Source organism: Protopterus annectens, chromosome 6.part0 (genome assembly GCF_019279795.1).
Source record: "Protopterus annectens isolate FY-2018-M chromosome 6.part0, PAN1.0, whole genome shotgun sequence".
Taxonomy (NCBI): domain Eukaryota; kingdom Metazoa; phylum Chordata; order Ceratodontiformes; family Protopteridae; genus Protopterus; species Protopterus annectens.
The window spans coordinates 1,099,666,854-1,099,691,957 of NC_056737.1; the positions used below are offsets into that span (position 1 = coordinate 1,099,666,854).

A 25,104-nucleotide genomic window follows, 5' to 3' on the forward strand; every position below is an offset into this window, starting at 1 on the left:
TATGGCTCAGGTTGAGCATGTGAGAAGCTAAGGCAAATCTGGTTTAATCACTGAACAAAAAGAGGTGCTGGCAACAGCCAATGGTGAATTGCAGGGGGAAAATTACTGTCTGCTTGCTTTCTGGTGTGGTGGTTTTCTATGTTATTTGCTTCACCAATTATTAAAGAGACAATGCATTTACTTTTTCACTTTACTACATTTGCTTTCTGTTGGACTTCTACAGATGTACCTGAAGGTATGTTTCATACTGTAAACAGAGAAGGATTTCTTAATACTATATTTTGATAAGAGCAGACTGAAGAGCCAAACATGCCTAGTACACAAACATTAACAATATAAGTCAGTACAAATGACACCTTCAGTTGTTCATTCTGCGATTACCTGCTTAGTCCAATTCAAGTCATGGGAGTGCTAGATCCTATCTCAGATACTGGTACTCAGTGGCTGCAAGGCACAGAAATTCCTCCTGAATGGGGGATCAACCCATTGCACAATGCACACACGCTCACCCCCCCCCCCACACACACACACACATTCAGAGTCATATCCACTCAGACAATGTAAGCTTATTGACTGGACAGCTGAGGGTATTGCTATTTTAGACATGGCTCATTTTGGAGATAGAGCATAAAAGCAAAGTATCTATCAAAAAAGCATCTAGACAGAGTAAGAATGTGTAAACTCTGTACAAAAGGCACAACAGCAGAGAACCAAACTAAGAACCAAGGACTATGGGGCAGTAATGCTAACAGCTACTGCAGACATGCTCTGTGTATCTTATGAATTAAACCAATCAGAATCTATAGCACTAATCCAAAGATGGCCTCATTAAAGCACCTGACCCTTGTCAGGGTCAAACGAAAAAACTTTTCCAAAGCTAATCACAATCTTCTCAGAGCAGGTATAAGCAGCTTCACAGCCACGGTCCCTTCAGCTGGAACTAGCACTAATGTCCAAGCCTACACCAAAAAATTATATGAGCACCTACACAGCTGTATGGACTCATCAATACCTGACAGAACCAAATCATCTTCCTCAAGGAAGAGTAAACCTGTCTGGTGGACAGCAGCAATAAACAAACTCTATAACAGAAGGAAACAATTGCTGTCCAGGACCAAGAAGGAGCAGGTGCCAAGTTGGAAGCAATCTCTGCTTTGTATGAACAAGCAAATAAGGTGACTGGTGAACTCCTCTAAAGCTAACTTTGAGTCCAAATTGGCCACATCCACCAAGGACAATCACAAGGCCTTCTTCACATATGTCTGCAATCTTAAAGGCAACATCCAAATCTGTTCTGAACTGGTGGTCAATAACACCACATACACAGACACCATAGATATAGCCAACATGCTGGCAGACAGGTTCAGTGAAAACTTCACCGCCTGTCTCCCCATCAGTAAACCAGGACATCTCCAACACCTGCCCCCCCTCCCCTCATCACCAGGGAGCAGGTCCTTAATGCCCTCTCAAAGGCAAAAAATACAGTCTCCATGGGAACCAATAACATAGTTGGCTGTATCCTACATGAACTTAGGCATGAGCTCTCAGCTCCATTAGACACCCTATTCAACCAAATCCTGAGCACCGGCTTCATCCCAGCTGAAAGGAGGACAGCCAATATCATCCCTCTACACAAAGGTGGAGCATGCACTGACCCAGGTCCATCAGCCTAACTACCCTGATCTGCAAGGCCATGGAATGCATATCATGTACTTTATAAACAAGGGCACTGGCAACCTCAAAACACTTGGCCCCACACAGTTTGGTTTTGTCAAAGGGAGAGCATGCCTGTTAAACTTGGTCAACCTCTTTGAAGCAGTCAACAAAGCTATGGATGAGGGGAAGACTGTGCACACTGCCTACCTTGACCTAGCCAAAGCCTTTGACATATTCCCCACTCAGGCATAATAAACTCTACCAGCTAGGCATCAACCCTTATGTTACCAGATGGGTAGCTAACTGGTTCACTGATAGAACCCACATTCAAAGTAGTGGAAGCCAGCTCAAGTAGTAGACCCGTAATGAGTGGTGTACCCCAAGGATCAGTCTTGGGGCCTCTACTGTTTGAGATATACATTTCTGAGGTGCAAGCCAAAACCAGTGGTCTGTGGCTGACAAGATCTCTAGATGACTGCAAGCTGGGTGCTGTCTTTAATTCCCCTTGTGATGTGAACATCCTTCAAGAGGGCCTTAAGTAAACTAAATACTGTTGCCAGAAGCATGGCCTCAAACTGAATGCGAAAAAATGCATCATTATCCTCTTTGGGTAAAATGTCATCCTCACTAATTATCACAGTAATAACAACGTACTAAGCATACAATCAGTCGTGAGGGACTTGGGCACCCAGGTTGATAGTAACCTGACTTTTGACCACCACGTTGCCGCCACTGTACGGAAGGCTTTCTACATGGCCCACCTCATAAATAAGGATATTTCATCTAGGGACAAGGAGATCATAACATCGTTGTACTCCTCCCTTATCAGACCCACTATCGAGTACAAAGCCCCCTTCGGCATGTATCTTGCCAAGCCACATGCAGCAGCTGGAGACACCACAGAGGTTCCTGACCAGGAAAATCCAAAGTCTCAAACACCTATCCTATACAGATAGGCTAAAAGTCCTGTCCCTCTACTCAGTCTCATACAGACTGCTCAGAGGTGACCTGTGTCTGGCACACAAGGCCATTTCAAACCCAGCCTTGATGGAGATGCTGCATATCCATAAGACAAACTTCACTTGTGCAACCTGCATGCAAGGCCTTAACCTGGTCTGTGACATTAACAGAACTTGTTGACAGGATAGATTTGTGTCCCAAAGACTCCTCCATCTGTGGAGTAGACTCCCTCTTCATGTCAAGCAATGTACCTCTCTAGCCCTCTTTAAGAGGAACCTGGATGGGAAACAGAAAATATACCCCTGAGATCCCACCTGTGTCCCTGCTGGACAGGGGAAACAGGTGCTGACTTTGAGGCAACATGGGCAAAATTCATGGCTAGGCTAGCCTCTGGGTCAACAGCCCAGTATCATCTTATGACCTTATGAACCTATAATAAAACTCATTTTAACCAGGAAGGCCCACTGGACACGTAGTTCCATTTTTATGGGCTGCCAGGGAGAAATGTCTGGTCACGTGATTTCCTCAAGGTCACATAGTAGGTAAGTGAGGCTGAGGGAATCAATCTGTGTACCAAAAAACTACAACTCACAGCCTTAATACTCTGCATCAATTGCAGGGCCAACTTTAGGCCAACTGGACCAGTTTGGCACAGTACGGCCCCATTTCCTTAGGGGCCCTGCTCTAGGCTATGAAAGATTAATTATGCCTCACATGACCCAACAATTTGTCTGAAAGACATTACAGTAAAGTGCAAGGCATTTCCCCTACTTGTTGACATGTTCCCTTATTTTTTTATAAGTCTTGTTAGTGGAGCAGATAATGTTTCCTGTCATGTACCGCACTATTGGCCAGTCCAGTATTATTACTAAACCTTGGCTTCATGCCTCTTGTATTGCTCATAGTTCCACAGTACTCAGTTGCTGTTGTTGAGTGTTCAACAAGGTTTTCAACCCAAAACCTGTCAGACAAACCATCTGGTCTTGTGTATGGTTCTACTAGACAAACCATCTGGTCTTGTGTATGGTTCTACTAGACAAACCATCTGGTCTTGTGTATGGTTCTACTAGACAAACCATCTGGTCTTGTGCATGGTTCTACTTACTGTCTATGAATATAAGACCAGGTTTAAGTTGAAGATAGATAGAGAGGTAATATATTGTCTTTTGCTTCTGTTGCTGATACTGGTTTTATGAATGAATACAACTGTAAAAATAACTGTGGAATAGTCATTCTGCAACAGTATGAAAACAAACACCAGTAAGAATAAACTAACAATAATAATAACAATAGTTATCGTGATGTGAGGTAACGTCTTATCACTAAGACATGAGAGAGAATGTTATCATTTCAGCAGTATGGCAGGGAAAGGATTGCTGCAGTCATAGATAGGGGAAAAATAATTCCAGGAAAGTGAAACACAAGGTGTGTAATCTGAGTGGTGGGAGGCAGAGGTGGACCAAAAAGGGATTCACATGGCTGAAAGTAGAAAAACAATAACAGAAACAGTTTGACTCAAATGCACTATTCCAGTTTCAGTCACATAGAAAATGGAAGGTTGGGTGGGGCAAGCAGAAACTTAAAGCTAAAAAAATTGTTTGGATTGGATTGTGCAGGACTTTTTGGAAGAAACTGCAATTTATTATTTTTGAGCTTTCTGAGGAAGTTAACAGGTTTTATATGGCTTTGTAAAAACACATTGACTGTTACAAGATATGAGAATTAACTGGTTGAGGAATGCCAACCATCTGTGGCAAGTGCAGGAGATGATTGGAAGCTCAGGATGAAATAAAGGGGTAATAACGAGATCAGAATGTATAAAGGAAGTTAGCCATTTTTTTCATGATCTTTTTTTGAGCCCCCGATCTTCCAAAAGCCATTAAGTACAACCCCACTGTCTTCTTTGTCCAGTACTTCCTGGCATCCCAGGACATTGGGTATGGGAGTCAAGTGCTGGGGACCATGATGAGGAAGAAGATTTTGGCCAACTTCATGTTTCAAAAGGAGCCTTCCTCAAGGACTGCTTGATGTTGTCTGCAACACCTCCCAAAGATGCTGGAGTGTGTACAGCACTTAACTTACAAAAGGAGTTTTATTTTATTTATTTATTTTAATATTTGTTAACCAAGAAAGAGCACTGGTGGTACTAGTCCATCGAGGCAATTTTTAGGCTCTGCACTGAGGTAAACAACCAAGGAAATTAACTTTAATATCAATACAACAGTAGTAAATGCAAAGGCAAGTATGCAAAGAGGTATAACTCAGGGTAATGTAACATAAACGCAATTACAAGTTGACATAATACGAGAATTTAGTCAGTAAAATCAGTAAAAAGAGTACCTGTATGCTGTCATCACAGCATATACTATAATGTTTCTTTGGAGAACATTATGTAGAAAGAAGAAAGAATTTACAGTATGTACAATTCTTGGACATGGGATGTAAAGGTGAATAAGGCTTGAGTGAAATTAGGAAAAGAAAGGGAAGCAGTAAGACAGAAAAAAAGGTGTAGAGCATGAGGCAGATGTATGCAGCTACTTCCTACTCGGGTTACGGAGATTCAGGCAGAGCTACAGCAGTTTTTGGGGAAATGTTTACAAGACATGCATCATCCTCCTGATGAAGCACCGTACAGACAGATCGCCGCCCCAGTGGCCATTAAATAAACTCCTTACAGTGTTTCTGATGAGTTAAGCAGGACCTGAGAGAAGAAATACAGGAGATGTTGGCTCTAGGGGTGGGGGTCATCCAGGAGTCCAAAAGTTTATTTCTGTTTTAACATGTCTTATGCCAAAATATACACTAATAAATAAGCATATTGTTTTAACTTTAATGCACAGTAATAGCATACATTCCTGATACCTAGTCTGAAATAGTTTTAGGTTCAAGAAACCAGCATCTGGAGGGAGTGGCTGGGCAATACAGGGGAAGGGGCAGCTGAGAGACCCTACCAAAATGTTCCAAATTGGGCCACAGAATTGCTAAGACTGGCCCTGATGAACTACTATCACGGTTGCAGCTGTGGTATAAATTCAAATATAAAATAGTAGTGCCAGCTCCGCTGGTGTACAGCCAGCTCCGGTGGTGTACCGCAATAACGCCCTGAGTACGACGGACCAGACAATCTGAGCTTGATTTGCATCTCAGGTGCTTGATACAGTTGGCCGGTTGGCTGAGCCTTTCTCAGTCTTGGCAGGAGGAGGGAGCATAGGAGGTGCCCATGAACTGCTACACCATTAGAGGAAAGGCAGTGATGCAAATGCATGGCTTGGGGGTTGATGTTGGACTTACCACTCCACTGCCAAATGTGCAATAACAAGAGAAATCATTGTGTGCCTCTGTGATGGTGCAGACTGCATGTCCACCTGTACAGAAGGGGTGGCAGGGCTATTCCAAATTCTCATACAGCCAGGCTGCAGGCAATGTCAGAATCAGCTATCATGACTGCCTGACATAGCTCTCAACTGTCCATATTTTTGCAGAATGCACAGATTTTTGCCTTATATTTTTCATCTGTTCCTCATAAAAATTGTGGTTTTCTGTCAAATTATTGATGCTTGAAGTCCTTAAATAATGGTAGACATTTGAGTTTCAGACTTCAGACTCTTCATAAAGTAAATGCTAATACAAACATGTTATTTTAGCAACTTTCTAATTTTATAAGAGCAATATTTAACAAATGTCCATATTTTTGGGCATTTGTCCCCTCCCATTACATTTAGCTTTGCCCAGATTTCTTGCATTTAGAAGTTGAGAGATGTACTGCTTGGATGATGTCTTCCACAGCTTTCTATATCATGCTAAGGACCTCCCTAGTATGGGGGAACAGCTGGGTTAAGTGCAAATGGGAGAGGCATGAAGGTCAGCTGGGTTAAGTCCAAATGGGAGAGGCATGATGGACAGCAAAAACGAAAAAAAAAAAAAAATGTATCCGCAAACTCGACTAGTGCTCACATACACAGTCCATCACTTCATGACCGGCAACTTCTTTTTTGGTTTACAGGTCTATCAGATAAACTTTCCATCTCATTTCCCTAAAGGTACCACCTACTGGATACCCAGCAATATTAGCTAATGATGTCTCAATAAAATACCTCTAGTTGTTCAGTAAGACTAAAGTTAGGCTTGATGAGAACATGCATGCATGAATCTGTGCTATTCGACTCAGCTTTACATTCTGAAAACACAAATGCACTCCTCTTTGCAGGAATTAAAAGTCCTTTACAATATCTGCAAGTTGCTAAGACAATTTTGAATATGATATAAAGTCATAAAAACACTTTATTTGTAGCAGCATGATTGAGACTAACACACAGAACACAGAGATGCGTGCACACACACACACACACACACACACACACACACACACACACACACCCATGTCGTTAGCTGTTATTATGCATGTTAGCTTTTGTATATAAATAAAGTGGTTTACCAAATAACCCCAAACACCTTATTATTTTATTTATAATTAACATGCTTGAAGTATGCAGTGCAGATATTTTCAAATAGAAAAGTTTTTTTTTATTTTGAATGTATGCCAACTAAACTTGTGTACATTATGCCTTACTAAAAATTATTTCCATAACAGTGTCACTAATTGGACAAAGTACACACACACACACATGTATATGTGTGTGTGTATGTGTGTGTGTGTGTGTGTGTGTGTGTGTGTATGTGTGTGTGTATGCATATTCTAGTTGTCCATGACTTGTACTAATGTAATCAGGTAACTGGTGAGTGAATAAATGTATGTGTGTCTGTGGATGTGTGTACCTGTGTGAGTGTGTGTGTGTGTGTGTGTGTGTGTGTGTGTGTGTGTGTGTGTGTGTGTGTGTGTGTGTGTGTGTGTCTGTGTATGCATATTCTAGTTGTCCATGACTTGTACTAATGTAATCAGGTAACTGGTGAGTGAATAAATGTATGTGTGTCTGTGTGTACCTGTGTGAGTGTATGTGTGTGTGTGTGTGTGTGTGTGTGTGTGTGTGTGTGTGTGTGTGTGTGTGTGTCTGTGTGTGTGTGTGTGTGTGTATAGAGAGATTGATATAGCATTTGGTTGAGGTCATCTGATCTTTTAAACGTCTATGCTTGTAACTCCAAGCTTGATTAACAGTATAAACAGTTCAGGAAAGTAAAGAAGCAGGAATCTACTGCAAAATTAGAATATAGAGCAAGGTCAGTAGGAAATGACCCATGCTTACTGGCAAACACGGAGGGATAAAGGGATTTACTTGTACACAGCTTCAAGACATATAATGTATCAGAAAATAATATAGTCTCCACCCTGACTCCTTTACTGCCGAGTACTTTTCATTATTATAATTGTTAGTCCTGTTTCAGATTAAACAAAATACAGAAAAAAAGAACAAATCATAGGAAGATAATATATATTTTTTGTAATTGCACCACAAAGTATTTGATATGCATGCCAGCGTGTCAGTGTGCTTTCATTCTGCTTGGAAAGACCAACAGGATATTTGAATTACATGTAAGTGAACACCTGTCACGTAACAAAAACAAGAATGCCAGGAATTCCCAGGCACAACATAGCAATTAACTTCCTTCGGGTAAGAAAGCACACACTGCCCATGAACTACATTAGAACAAGCAGTGTGAGGAAACATTCGCATGATTTACTGTTAGTACAGTTGACATCAATAGTTTCATCTCAGGTATTATTAAAAAAGGCAAGGTGAGAAGAAGCACATTCACTGAAGTAAGAAAATAAAAACAACAGATTTACAGATTTAGCACTGATACCATCACTCTAGTATATCAGCTATGAACAAGCACTTTTTTAAAGGTAGCACCCAGATCCTGTAAAAAAGCAAGCAGCACTTTTTGGAACTGTGTGCCAACTTCTACACCATGTGATAGAATGTGGACACTCCAGACAGTCACTGTCACTATGGACAGTGCATGCTTGTGGACAACATACCTTTTCAATACTAAAAAAAAACACACTCCTGAAATTATGTAAAATATTCATTGAGCTAACCAGGCATTCTAAAAAAATACATTTTATCAAAATATGTAACAATAAACCATAGTAAATATGCCAGGGCTTTATTAAACTATTCAATGAAAACTAATTTATATTCAAAAACGTGCATGATGATTTGACCAAGTAATCACTGCGGCTGTTGTAAATCCAACATTACTCACAGGAAAAAAGTCCAACTAATAAGCAAAAGAAATGAATAAAGGTCAGTGCATTCGTAGTGATTACATACAACAACTTCAGCCGCCACATTCTGCTCTTTATTAGTTATAGAAATTAAATGCTTATAGAACAGTTTAGAAGATTCTTTCATCCTCTACAAAGGTGCAAAAATCATTAAAAACACACAAAAAAAACTTTCAAAACAGTACTTCAAGCTCACCTTTGGGACGTCAGGTGTCTGCAAACATCTGCACATAAACAACAGGATACATGCTCACTCCTGAGTCCTTAAAGAAAAAGCATGTCACCAACTACAATTTCCTCTAATGTTTCATGAAACCATCAGGACATGCATGTTCACTGCAGACTTTTCAAAGAAGTTCTGAGATAGACCTGGGAATTCATTAAAGTGTGCAGCATAAGCCATATGGCTCTTGCTATAATGGTCCTACTCTCACAATGTGCCCATTTGTGATTCACAGACGTGTTAGCTACGATGAGGTAAGACCTCATTATTGGCTAATTTGCATGTTTCTGAAATGCATTTACTGCCATGACATGCAGATAACTGTTGATCGGCACATCATGGCAGTAAACAACTGCTTATGTAGATGGTGGCACCTACCAAATCACACTTCCAAATGCACAAGAACACATAACAAATACAAACACACACATACACACACATGCACTCCTACCCTGGTCGTTAAGAATATTCCCCAGTGTCTAGTGCATCCTCCACCCACCAATCCCTGTACAACCACTGCTGCCATTACAGCACTTTAAAGAGTGTCTACTGCATCGGCCACATCCTGATCCTCAAACTGACATTGGTGCAATTATGTCACTTTAACAGTAATGTACAACATTTTTATAGGCCAGGTCAGGATGAAGTGAAAAGATACTTAAACAAATGTTCAAAAAATGCCAAAAAAATGGGATACACACATTTATTAGTTTAGCGCTTTTGTCTCCAGAGTGAACGTGAAAGACTTTTCACTTTAAAGAGTCATCCCTGTTGTCTAGTGGTTCCTCCTTTTTGGCTATGTTCAATACCATGATGGGGATGGCCATGTGAGAGATTTCTTGAATCGCTCAGCAGTGCAGATGCCTTCCTACTGATAGTTCTGGGGAGATAGAGTATATTGCTATTAGCATATGCCTCGCCCCTGGAATGCCTTATTAACATTCAGCGTGACCAGCCCTTTGCAGTTTTTATGTTACAGGACCATGCAGCACTATGTAAGGTTGTTGTATTGGGAAAAGTTACCACAGCATGTACACAAACGTGCATATGTCACAGAAGCTTCATGAATCCCCCCATAATGCCATTATTTAAAAAGGTAAAGAATTTATTTATTTTTTTTAAATAATGGCATTGCATAGTAGCAATAATCCAGTCCTGTGAGTGTCTAGTGCTGTTTTACCAATGGATGGCTTATTTGTTTTGGGTTTTACCCTTGTGATCAAACCACACCAGCCTCACCCACACCACATTTCACAAACTCTTAGCAAAATAATTCTGTATAAAAACAAAAATAGTGGGGGACAAAGGTTGTAAATCATGAACAGATTTGGAAATATTGCTCTTATAAGCTTAGAAAGTTGCTAGAATAATAGGATTTGCATTAGCATGCATTCTTTGAATGATATGAAGTCTGAAACTTGAATGCCTGTAATTATTTAATTACTTCAGTCCTCAACGATTGGCCAGAAAATCACAATTTTTAAGAGCACCAGACCAAAAATATGAGGCAAAAATTTGGACATTTTGTGAAATTCTTGAGAGGTATGACCCACACTAACTATTGCATTATTGTTTAATTCAAAAACATCTCATTACACAAAACAAATTACTTTAAAGAAAGTTCAGCATCATGTCATACATTGTGTACACCTGGACGTGTCCTTCTTCTGACTGTACAAAATATGAAATGGCATAAAGTATGCAACCTTGACATTAGGGGAAAGAAATATGAAATAGGCAAACATGAAAATGTGTAGTTGTGTGAGCACTACTGCAGTGAACATATTATTACTGTACATCTCAAAGATGACTTTTAATATTACTTTATGTTTCATTCGAACTTCCTGTTCCACAGTTTTATCTACACACTTTACCACCAAACATGCATGGGACAGGTACACAGCTAATGTTATGGACATAATATCTGCTGATACAAACATTCATACATGAAGTTATTGGATAGATCAGAAAGGACAGAACAACATGGGTATTCTGTAGTCATACTTGCTTGGGGAGTGACGGTATAAAATTATCTGTACACAGCAGAAGAGTGGGTGTTGTGAAAGGATGCCAGTTTTCTACCAGTTGCTGAATAGTGACTTTACATATGCTGATTTTCAGCAATGCATTGTGTATAGAATACAGAACAAATGTCAATATTATACATTTGTGAAGAAACTACTTCGTATTGTAGAGCAGGAGAAGCAGCGAGATTAAATACATTACTATCATCTGCACTGACAAACACATGGCAATCTTTTATTATAGACGTCCTGGAAATAAAAGTAAGCAAATATATATATATAAATTTTGAAATCCCACATAATTAAAACTCATTTTCGTGAGATGAAAATCATGAAACCTTGAATACCCGAACAGTGAATTTTTCCCAGGGTAAGTAAACACTTTAAGTAAACACTTGTCCAAACTTAAACAAAACACACACTGTAATAAATAAAACCCACCTAGGTGGGGGGATACTCTCACCACACACCCCCAACAATATATACCAACTCTGGGATGGCACTACAGTGGAGAAAAGGGCATGTTGGGCATCTGTTTACTCACCCTGGGAAAAGTTTGATGTTCAGGTATTCAAGGTTTCGCGATTTTCATCTCGCGAAAATGAATTTCGATCATATGGATTTTCGAGCTTCAGAAGGGGATCTATATATATATATATATATATATATATATATATATATATGTATATACATCTATTCATACACACACATATATATATATATATATATATATATATATATATATATATATATATATATATATACATATATACATAGATAAACTAGACCACAAAATAGATGCAGGCTGTGAAATACCAATAACTAAAACCAAAAGAAACAGTCTGGGCACACTGAGACAGCTAACAAGAATTTAATTTTAAATATACACAAGTAAGTTTCTTTTAAATATCCCCTTTCCCAATAAGAACGCCAAAAATTTTAAAGGCATACATTCCCCCATAAGTTGATGTATTGTAATATATTGAATATCCACATACAAAGTTGATATCCTTTACTAAACAGGTTGTATTAAAATATTGTTTCAATATTTTGTTTAAAACATTTACACAAGACAATAGAGTTGCTATATATTAAATGTACAAACAAACAATATAATTCTACAGTTCTGTTAATATTTAAATGGATTTGTATGGAGTTTTGTATTCACTTGAAAAAGCCCTGCATTGAGTCACGGTGAAAGTGCTTGTGTTCAAATTTATTTATGTACTTTTAAAATTAAATTATTTTTAGCAGTCTCTGTGTGCCCGAACTGTTTCTTTTGATATATATATATATATATATATATATATATATATAGTTATAGATACATATATATATATATATATACATATAAACTACCCTTCTTTATAGCATTTAATACATAAAAGTCATGCAAAAGAATGAATGGTATCTCCACACAGCATGCACACTATCCTTTCTCTCTATCACTCCAGAAACTCATTAAATTATTAGTTAAAACTTATGTTTTAATAACTTCACCAGAATTTAGCACCTCATTCCATAAGTAAACACCCAGTCAGTGTAACAGCACAGTCCTCACTTGTCCCACTTGACCCCTCCACAGTTCATGTATGTATCCAATACTAACTAATCTCCCCTAATGAATGACCAGTAGATTGAAGAATTTCATGATGGGAAGTGGCCAATCAAATGGAATGGAACTTATTAAAATGTTACTGTATAACTTAGTATCTGATAGATGCTGAAAATGGCATTCAGGGGTTCTATTCCTACAAAGGGGTACAGGATGAAGTGCCCACAAAAAGTACAGTTTACTAACAGGACATTTGTTTAACCAGTTCTAAGCAATTTTCACTCTTACTTTGACTAATTCACATTCTAGGTACGCTTTTAACCGTCTGGTGCATGGGGCTGTCTTTAGCACATCACAGTTAAACAGAGAAAGACTCCTGAAAGGCAGTATGTCAATACTGTCACCTCTCACTCACCTGTATGTAAACACGTACAGTACCTCTCACTGTAACTAAATACGTACAGTACCTCTTACTCACCTGTAACTAAATACGTACAGTACCTCTCACTCACCTGTAACTAAATACGTACAGTACCTCGCATTCACCTGTAACTAAATACGTACAGTACCTCAGACTCATCTGTTACTAAACACGTACAGTACCTCTCACTCACCTGTAACTAAATATGTACAATACCTCTCACTCACCTGTAACTAAATACGTACAGTACCTCTCACTCACCTGTAACTAAATACGTACAGTACCTCAGACTCACCTGTAACTAAATACGTACAGTACCTCTCACTCACCTGTAACTAAATAAGTACAGTCCTTAAACTCTTAACCTCTTTTTGTATGTTAGCAGAACCGATGTTTTAATCTGGTTTCTTGAACTTTTGTGGATGGTGACTAAACTTTTGACCACCATGTGTCTATTGCTATAAGAAAGTCCTTTTATACCGCACAGATAATGAAGAAAGGGATTGTGTCCAGATCTAATGATGTTATTGTCCACCTTTACTAAGCCCTCATTAGGCCAGTCACCGAATACAATATGCCCTATCTATCCACACACATGCAGCAGCTGGAATGCCCACAGAGATACCTTACTAAAAGGATACAAGCTCTAAAAAACATGTCTTTTGTGGACCGAGACAAAGCCCTGTCACTGTAGTTGGTGTTCTACAGACTGCTAAGAGGTGACCTGTATTTGGTATACAAGGCATCATCTGAACCATTACCAATGGATTTTCTGCACATCAGCAAGTCAAATGACATCAGAAATACTTGGGGAGTAGGGATCTAAACCTCTTCTGCAACATCAACAGAATGGTTTCTAGGGGCAGGCATATCTCACAGAAGGTACTACTGCTGTGGAACAGACTCCTTGGGCTACATCAAACAAAGTTCATTCCTGTCCACATTCAACACAAGTTATATCTATGACTGGGAAACAGAAAATTTACCCCATGACTGCCCCCTGTACTACTAATGGACAGAAGCAGCCCCTAAATGCTTTATCCCATTCATGGGTCCCCTCCAGCTATCTATGGTATGATCCCATTTATTGTCATTAGGGGTAATATATAATTATCGACCAGGGGATGGGTAAGACCAATCTACAACCAAATGGGGTAGGTTATGTTGAGCACAAAAAGGAAGTTGGCCAGGCTTCAAATGGCCCACATGGGTAGCAAGCCTAGTACTTACCTTTGAATCTGTGAACCTATCAGAGCTGATTAAATTAAGTTTATGATGGACAGAGATGAAAACCCTGCCTGAGGCAGTTGTAGGAGACTGCCGCTATGAAAATATTTGAGTTCAAAAAACATTGAGAACCTAATGAGTAACCTATCAAAAGCCTTACTGATGCTCAGGTGTACAGCACTTACCTGCAGCCTCAAAGCGGCAGCCAACAAATGGAGCCTATACAGTGATTTCCACTCATAAGATATGATTTCCCCTTAGAGAAATGTTGCTGATGTACACTTGCCCCAAGTCTTGGATATTTTTGTTACATAATAGTCCATTATATATATTTTATTGTTACTTAAAAAAATTTACTTGACAAACGCATTTTCTCTTCTTCTTTTACAAGGGAATCTCTATGGCTTTCCTCCAAACATCTAGAAAATTCTGACAATTATTCTGCTTATAAAAAAAGAGTCTTTGCAGGTGTCTATCAATTCTGCCATCTGTTCCTTTAAACGCTTCATAGTAACAGTCCAGAACCTCAAACTGTTTTTGAAGTTTGAAATGACACTCTTGATGGTCTTGGCCAAGGACAGTTTAACCAGTGGTAATGGCTGCATACACATTTCTGCAGAACTTTAGTTTTTTTTTTTTTACTTTGAATTTTGCAGCTATATGCAGCAAACCTGTTGGCCTCGGCAGCTGTCTGACTTGCTTTGGTGGCCTTAAATCCCAAGATTAGACATCTTAGCTTCTTAATGCAACAAATCTGGGCAAAGTCTAAAATAATTTGGTGGGGGGACAAAGGCCCAAAATAGGGATATGTGTTAAATATTGCTGTTATAGACTCAGAAAGTTGCCAGAATAACAGGATTTGTGTTAGAATCAATCGTCAGTGATTGGCCAGAAAACTGCAAATTTTATGAGTAGCATACTAAAAATAAGTGGCAAAAATCTGGACATTCTGCAAAAGTCTGGACAGTTGAGAGGTATGCCCAGGACACCTACAGAATGACATCCAGAATTGTAAGACAAGCTGCTCAGGGTTTTGCTTACCCACAGACACTTTGCCTGCTTTAGGATTATGCAATTTCATTATTGCAGAACTAAGTGGACACTCCATTCACTACACTTACTTACCAAACTAGTGCAAGCTGATAAAAGTTTGAGTACTATAAAAGTAGAAGCTTTAAGGTACAGAAACATTTTCGTTATGGCAATAGCCACAGCATAAGCTATTTATAGTCATCTTTTCAACTGTTTTTATGATCTGTAGTTTGTGAAGTCTCACTTCCCTTTGCATCACTGCATTCCTTTAAGATAAGAAACAGTTTCTATACACGTTTTTGTGTTGAATTAACTTTCCTTGTTTGTTGTCATGAACTTCCTTCTACATTTTATAAATAATTTGTGTTTCATTCCTTTGCATTCTTACTGGCATATTGCTTATGATTTATTCCATCTTCCTAGGTCTCGGAAGGCAACTGCCACATTTCTTTTGTCTGTGAACTCACCGAAGTCTTACCTTTGTCTGGAATACATACACCCAAATCAGAGAAATCTGAAGACAAGTGTTTTGAAAAATACATTGTTACATTGTTTCTTTTATAAAAGCACTGAAGGAAGCATAAATGCAAATATTTGGCCTTTCTCACAAGCAGCAGAGTGTGTGTGTGTGTGTGTGTGTGTGTGTGTGTGTGTGTGTGTGTGTGTGTGTGTGTGTGTGTGCGCGTGCGCACACACGTGCATGCTTGTGTCTGTGTCTACATGCATACAAGTTTAGGTCCCCAAATCCCAATCAACTGGGTAAACTCTTAGGAGCATGCTCTCAATGTTGGAGTTCCCTGGGGTAGATGGCTTCACAAACAATATGATAATGCATTTTTTAGCATTTAGTTTCAGTCTGTGATTTTGGCACCAGTTATTTATACACGACAAACCTTCATTTGGGGATTCAGTGACTGCTCTTAGCTTGCAGTCATCTGCAAATTGTCAGGCAGAGCTCTTTGGTATTGGCTTTTACTTCAGAAAAGTAGATGCCAAACAGGAGAAGTCCCATCACAGAATGTTGGGGGACTCCATTGGTGACTGGTCTCTTTGTGGAGGTAATTTCCCCTACTTTAATTTCTTGCATACTGTCTGTGGGCCAGTTAGCAATCCAGTGGGTGACATAGGGGGGTTTATTCCCAGTTTATTTAGCTTTTCTACTATGCCTGAGTGGGGAATTGTGCCAAAAGCTTTGGTCAGGTCGAGGTCTGTGGTGTGTACTATTTTGCCTTCATCCATTGCTTTGATGACCTTTTCATGAAGCTCACCCACACCTCCTTCCTAACCAGTCATACTCACAGAGTAGCTTTTCAGCCATTCGCTGCTTTTCAGTCTCTTTTTTGCCTTGTTTCTGTTTATTGCTCCAAAGAAATGATTTGGTCAATTTCACTGTCTGCATTTTTAAGTTGCTCAACTCTCTTCATTTTACACTGCCATTAAAATTCCCACTTTCTACCCCTGATTCTCAAAAAAAAAAAATCTATCCTCACATTATTTCAGCTTTTCAAATCCATTTAATGAACAAAAAGACTAAAACTAGTTAACATTGTTAATATCTGGTTCATAAAAAAGAAATAACAGTCTTTGAAACTAAACTTAGATCTCACTTTAACTTACTTGTCAAGAGAGTAACAGGGTAGAGAAAAGCAGGAAATGAAATAGACTGGCTTAAAGTAGGCATTATTATTTTATTATTATTATTATTATTTTAGCTTACTTTTGGCCGTTATATCCAGATGGCCATCTGCTGCTTATGGTGCCGCTTTTCAGTCTCTGGTTCCCACTTTCCCCGGACTTAATCCAATATTATATGCAGCCCCAGTGTAGATGGGAGATTGAGGCATCCAAATGCAGCAGGGATTTTATGTATGATCTACCAATGCTGTGCTGCCACATCAGAAATGCAATGATGTAATGTCATGGAGACCACAAATGATTAATCATTTTGGCGTAGTAAGTTCCGTGGCTAAAGGTTAGGGGGCAGCTTTAGTGGAGGGGCCTTCCACTTGTCTTTAAACATCTACTGTGCTAAGTCATAGAAACTTCCCCTAACTAGACTAATTGTCAAGATCCTGGTAGATCAATTTGTGAATATTTCTAACATCCAAACAAATGAACCGATACTTATTTTTCTGGTTCCCTGATGAAGATGAGTAAATACATCATCACTGATGACATAAATACATACTGGTCCTCTGACATAAAACATACCCAAAGTGACTGCTTCTGAAATTGTGGATTACATCAAAACACCCCTGAAATGCCTGCCAGTCCAAACCCTAAGTTAAGTGAAACACTTTCATTGACTGGGTTACTAACTACAAACCACACAGGGCTTCAGAACCAAATAATGGTTCCCCCTATTTTCAGTGAACTTTGAAAGTTATCACTTGATATTTAACTAAAATGTGGACCCTCCTGAACCACTGCTAATTTTAAGATTAAACTTGACCAGCAAACAGGGAACAAGTACTTGGGTAAAATGCCTTCAAAAGTGTCTTAGAAAAGCTACTAAAACATATACGATCAATTTCAGAATTGGAATGTTCCTCTAATCGGTTGTTCCTTGGATCCAACATGACATGAACAGAGCTCTCAGGGAGATAATAAAACCTGAACTCTTTAAATAACTGGATCTGATGTGATGTGCACAGCACTGCAAACTAAGGAATAACTTGAAACAGCTGGGAAAAAAAATAAAGCTGCATTCCCAATGGTGAAATAGTCACTGACACAACAGAGGACTATGAAATAGTCACGCCCATGGGACAATGCTGAAACATCTGTAGAAAAGTTATTTCTTTGGAAAAGCCAAATTAATTGGTAGCATCAAGCTACCTATTGACTGAATTATCTGATCTGACCGGTATAAAATCCCAACCATCTTCTGATTTCCTGGCTTATGTATCTCTTCCTTTAACGGCTGGGACTTTCCAGCCTTATTTCCCTGAACACACTTTCTAACCTTTTATTCCCAGTGTCACTAACAAACGTCTTATGGTAATTCCACCTTGTGAAGGACTTGGCTGTAGACACAGAGTAAAGCTCCAAGTACCTCACTGCCAGCCTGTCTCTTTTCCAAATAATCTGATACTGCTAATGATACTAAAGTAAAAAAAAAAGCTTAGAAAGTTATCTGACAGCCTGGACTTGAGACTAGGATTTGTTTAAGATGATATCCAGTTGCCTAACAAATTTGTGGAATAAGGAACACCTGGTTTGAAAGAAGTGGAGTTCATAAAAGAAGCTCACGCTACTGTCCAGCCATGTATGGGTCAGTCCTTGTCATTATGAATAATATAACATTAGAGCCCATACCTCTCAACTGTGCAGGATGTCATATTTTTGGTTTGCTCCTCATAAAAGCTGTGGTTTTCTGGCAAATCGTTGAAGATTAAAAATCACTCGATAATGGCTGATATTTGAGTTTCAGTCTTCATATCCTTCAGAAAATGGATGCTAATCAGCACAGCTAATCACAAAGGAAACATCATCCAGCTCGAATGAGGTCATGTCCCCTTATATTTAGCATTGAGAGACTAAAAATCATATGAAATGGACCTCACTAAACTTATTAAACACCTAGAAAGACCACAGTGTTTCTACTGAAGCAAATCAAGGGCTTGAAAACACTAAGCTTCCAGGAAACAACAGAACTGCCTTTTATTTTATCTATTTTAATATTTACTGACCAGGAAAGTCTGACTAGGACAGAGCCTATTTTCAGCGGAGGCCCAGGGAGAAATCCTCTAGACACATGTTTTTGGAATGTGGGAGGAAACTGGAGTACCCAAAGGAAACCCACATGACACAGGGAGGATATACAAACTCCACATAGAAGGCACCCCAGACAAAAATCAAACCATAGAACCTCTTGCTATGAGGCAACAATGTTAACTGCTATCCCACTGCACCACCCAAGCTGGGAATGTACAGACTCTGGAATGGTCATCTATCCCTTGCCTTCCAGACCATGAGGGATCTTGTAGTATTGGATCTTTTGAATCTCCATAACCGTAACAATCCCATAAATGCCATAACCAGGGATCTGAACAACCCCATCCATAAAATAAAATGCAGTGCAGACAGATTTATTACGTAGCACCTCTGCCAATTTTGGAATAGACTTCTCCTGCAAATCAAGCAGGATAACACACTATTATTCTTCAAATAGGACCTGAACAGCTAGATGGGTACACACAAATGGACCCCTAGCTTGATTAGCCCTGACCTTCTTAAGAGAGGAGGTAAGCTCCTTATTGGCAAGACACTAATGGCTGCATGACTTGTCTTGAATATTCCTGCAATTCTTACGATTCAAAATGTAAAAAACTGTTACTCAGTCAACTTTTCAAAGTTTATAAGAATGGTATTTAAAATCTGTTATTGATTTGGGCCTTTTGTCCACCATTATTTTTGGCTTTGTCCAGAATTCCTGTGTTATGAGGTTGAAAGGTGTGCCCCAACTCCCTCAGTGCACCTCTAGTAGTGAGTCGGAGGATGCAATGTGCTAAACTAGGATACAATACATGCATGGGTAACACAAGTCAAATATGGGGTAATTGTAGTGAAAAGGCCAAGGGGATGTAATTAAGGGAGGGAGGGAGTATTTGGCATAATGGTTAAGGTCTTCACCTCACAGGCACAAGGTACATGGTTTGATTCTCACTTCAATACAATGTCTAGGGGCCTGAATTTTGTCTTTGACTTAAACAGAACATGCTGGAGAGACACATATGTGTCCTAGAGACTGCCCTCCTATGGAAAAGGCTTCCCTTACATTTGAAGCTGAGTTCATCTGTTACCCACTTTAAGCACAACCTAGACTAGTGGATATGGAATAGGAAATTTACAATGAGCTTGACACCCATGTCCCTTACGGACAGAGGTAGCTTATAAATGCCTGGCCCTTAATGTCCTATTTGGATGCAGGACACCATTATTCTTTTGGGAAAACTTGGCTAAGCTTAGAAAGGCTTCTTGGGTCATTTGCCTAGCAGCAGTCTATGACTCTATGAATCTATCTATGAACCAAGGATCAGGTGGCCACTTCTATGGCAGACTGAGTGCTGACCTTTCTAAGGAATGCTGTGATGGTTGTAGTGGCTAAAGTAGAATGGTCTTTGACATCTCCAGGAACAGGTTTGTTATGAGCAGATTAACTATAGGAAATACATTGTGCAAGCTATTTGCAAAGATACTGTTGCCATTAACCAAAGAAACAAATAACTGCATTGTCTTTCTGAAATCCTTAGTCCAGTGGAAGCAAAACCTCAGCTGTCTGTGAACATCCAAGGGACAAGGTTTTCTCTCCCTTCTTGTGAGTGTTAGGAAAGCACACAGTTAAATGAATGGTTTGACTGAGGGACAATACTATGAAAGCTTCAGACATAAAGGATGGATTAGGATGGAGGGATACCTTGTCCTGATAGCTTCTCTGCACATCAGTGCTTGTAGTACTGAGATCCTTCTAGCAGAAGTAACAGATACCAAGAAAAGTGTCTTCCAAGATAAAAAACTTCAGAGGGTACAGAAAAATGTACTTTTACTTATTTATTTATTGCATTTGTTTTTGTTTACCGGGATAGTCCACTGACCTGTAGTGAGCCCATTTTCAGGGGAGGCCCCGGGAGAAAAGCTCTACAATAAAATCCCATACAATAGATCATATACAATAAATCCTATACAATAGATCATATACAATAAATCCCATACAATAGATCATATACAATAAATCCCATACAACAGATCATATACAATAAATCCCATACAATATATACAATAAATCCTATACAATAGATCATATACAATAAAACCCATACAATATATCGTATACAATAAATCCTATACAATAGATCATATACAATAAATCCCATACAATATATCATATACAATAAATCCTATAGAATAGATCATATACAATAAATCCCATACATCATATACAATAAATCCTATACAATAGATCATATACAATAAATCCCATACAATATATCGTATACAATAAATCCTATACAATACATCAACATGTTCAGTTACGTACATTGTAGCAGTAACAGTTCAGTACCAGATAAAAATTAACTTATAATAGTAGTAACAATATCAAGGATATTGTGGGCTGTGTACTAACCCGTGTCAGATTAGGTTCAAGCAAACGTAGCATGAATAATTAATAGTTATGGTGTCCACTGCTAAACACAGGTGAACAAATATAATAGACAGTTAAGTGGGTGATTTGAGACAGAAAAGTTATAAGAAAGAAGTAAATAATTAAGGTGTAAATGATAGTATTAAAAGAGGGTGTCAGGTTTTGGGAGGTACAGCTGTGGCACATGTGCACTGCCAAACAGGGGAAAGGTGTGTCTCAGGGACTTTTAAAGACAGCAGTAGTGCTGATGGTACTGACTGAAGGTGGGAGGGGGTTCCATAGTGCTGCAACAGTAAAGGAGGATAGCATTTGTCCAGCGGAAATATTTGGTTTTAGTACATTAAAAAGCAGTTGGTTTTCTGATAGGACAGGTCTATTTAGATGGTACTGAGTACTGAGAGAGGTAAGGGGGTTGTTGGTTTGTATATAAATCTGTGTGCAGTGCTTAACTGTAAGTATGTAAGATAATGTGGAAGCTCTAGCCAGTTTAGTAGGTGTAGCAAGGAACAATGGTCACATGAATATTTTGCTTTGGTTATGAATTTAGCAATTTTGTTATAGCACATATCAGATTAAGCAAGGGCCAGCTTCTCTAAGACATTCCTTATAACTCATGGAGGAACAATCTCTTTCTTAGAGGTATAAGATGTAAAACCTCCTCAAAGAATTGTTTTACTGATGGCTTAGAGTGCAGAGAAAGTTCATGGCCAGACAGATTGAGATAGCAGAAGCATGAACCTTTAAAGACATATGGGAAAGGCCAGTTTTGAAAACATCTGACCATTGCAAACCAAATTCTCTGGATAAGCACCAGAAGGAGAATTTTTTTCCACTTTGCTAGATATGATTTTCTTGTGTTTGGTTATGCCTAGTTGTGATTAATGTGAAATCATCCAAGATGTCAGCCATAGTGTGTCTAGGAAAGAGTGTTGAAGGAGTCTTTGTTTTGTGTAGGAAGGTCCAGCTGTTGATACAATACTTTCTACTTCTTCCTTACTAGGTTGTCCTGGCCAAAAAGGGAACTATTACAATGACTTTAGGCCTTTCTTCCTTCCTTGATTTTGCAGTGACCATTACTGAAACCTGGATGAAAGACAGCTTTTGCCCATCAATATTCATACAAGATTCCAGTTTGATTATCTCAGACTCTCGATCAGCCTGTAGACTGGATGGGGGTGCCTTGCTGGTTATTACACTAAACACATTAGTATAAGTTACTAATACATCTGCAAGCAGTAACACAACACCAAATTGGGCACTATGCCTCATGACACTAGGTAAACAACTCCACCTTAACACAGCATTAATTTATACAGCTCCCCCATGCTCACAAGAATCCAACAAAACATTCTTTCCCTAAAGGCATCTCTAAAAATACTACCTCTCTTGCTCACTTCACCTTTTATGTAACAGGCCTTGAAAGTAAATACCTCCAAGCACTATTTCAATAATATACCCTTGGACAAATAGTTAAATTACCCACTAGACACAATCCTTCAACACGACATTGCACTTGATCTAATAATTGCTAACATTAGCAATAACTGTATTAAACAAGTTTTCTTCCCAAATTACTTTAGCGACCACTGCCCACTGCTAGCAACTTGGTCTTTCAAAACTTCCAAACTTCCCACACAGGTAGTTATCATAGCAATAACCCATGCCTGGGTGTATGTAATGCTGGATTTACCGCTAATGATTGGCAGTTGATTTTTACGTACCGGCTTGCCAGGCCAGACGCACAACCTTCAACGAAGGTACGCCCATATACGAATGTCTCCACGCAGAAGATGCTCTAGCTGAGAATCGAACCGGACAGCGTCTTACTGTGAGGCGAAAATGCTACTGTAGCACCACCCTTCTTAAATAATGGCATTGTATAATGCCTCCTTGCTGCCCTTCCGCAGCTGTCTGGTATTCTGCGGCAGTTCTGATGTACAGCACATGTGTATGCCTACGCAGTACATCAGAGCTGTGGGCAAAAGCAACAGAGAAAGCAAGATCTCTATTGCTTTCTACAAACTGTTTTGCTATGTTAAATGGGTTTAACACAGTGAGACAGCTTTAAAAAAAGCAACGAAGAATCTCTGTTGCTTTTTTTAAAGCTGTCTCGCTATGTTAAACCCATTTAACATAGCGAGACAGTTTTGGAAAAAGCAATGGAGAAAGCAAGATCTCTGTTGCTTTTTACAAACTGTTTCACTATGTTAAATGGGTTTAACACAGTGAGACAGCTTTAAAAAAACAACGGAGAATCTCTGTTGCTTTTTTTTAAAGCTGTCTCGCTATGGTAAACTTGTTCAACATAGCGAGACGGTGTGAAGCAATGGAGATCTTGCGTTCTCCGTTGCTGTAAAAAAAGAGTTATAGTAATGGAAAAAGTCCGGGCGACTGGACCTTTTTCCATTACTATAACTCTGATTTACAACGTGCATGCTGACCAATCAGCGTGCATGTTTTTGAATATTAATGGGGGGTCGTTGTATAATAGAACATCATTTATAATACATAAACTAAACAACCTTAATGGCATTCTCTTTTCTGGACCCCTCTACATTCTGTCACAGACCTCTCATCTGTCCTCTCTCTCTTTCTTTCTATTCATGCACAGACATACAAGATTCCCTATTGTCTACCTCTCCCAGAAGACTCAGAGGACAGGTGTGCCCTTAGCTTCCTGATGAGATTGTACATATGGCAAAACAAAGAGATAGAGCCTAGCAGACGTGGAAATAAAACATATTAGTTAACAAAAACACCAAGAACAATACCTCACACATAGAAAACTGACTAGAACAGAAACAAATTCTAATTCTGCCAAACCAACACATCTACAGCAGAAACTAATGTGTACCTCCAGTAACCCTAATCTATGAACCTATATCTATGAACCTATGAACCTAAGCTATTTTGGAAGGAAATAAAATAAATCACTGGAGACATCATCACTGACTCCACTCTTTTTTCAAATTCTGAAACTAATCTAAAAGTCCAACTTTGCAAATAACTTTAAACCCTTCCTAACTTTATCTATTCAAAACATTATGGACTGTTTCATGAACCCCAACTCTACATCAGTCCAGTTCACACCATCACCTCAAGTCAATCCCCTAGCTGAATATACAAGCATTTTCCATTTTTTTTAAATCTCAGTTAATGACACCAAAAACCTACTAAAAACTTAATGTCTCTTCATACAGATTTGGCCTCTTATATCATAAATTCCACAAAAATGCAGCAGACAACATTTCTAAACCTAAAAGAATTAAAGGACTTCATGCCAGCCTCCAACATGTGCCCTATTGTGAACATCTTTGAAAAGCTCCTTTCCAATCAATTATTGTAACACATAAACACCTATTGGCTGCTAGGTAATTACCAACATAACTTCTAAAATGCCTTTAGTACAACTCCAGCATCGCTAACTGCTACAGACAGCATTTATACTAGCATAAATGATGGCCTGATTACATCAGGTATTTTTGAATGACATAACTCAAGCCTTTGGGACAGTGAATAATAATTTGCTACTTAATAAACCCCAGTGACTCAATTTTGGAGATGACTCAGTGAAATGGTTTTAAAATTCTCTCTCTCCAGCAGGACAGTACAGTTTTGCACCTACCATAAATGTAGATGTCCGATAGATATGCAACTGCAGTCATAACATATGG

At 38.9% G+C, this 25,104-nt stretch overlaps 1 protein-coding gene across 1 annotated transcript in view; it reads right to left on the reverse strand.

Moving 5' to 3' along the window:
- The window catches only part of TC2N (tandem C2 domains, nuclear), a 591,081-nt gene that overhangs the window by 518,361 nt on the left and 47,616 nt on the right, over positions 1-25,104 (reverse strand). The gene's annotated exons all lie outside the window — the stretch shown is intronic.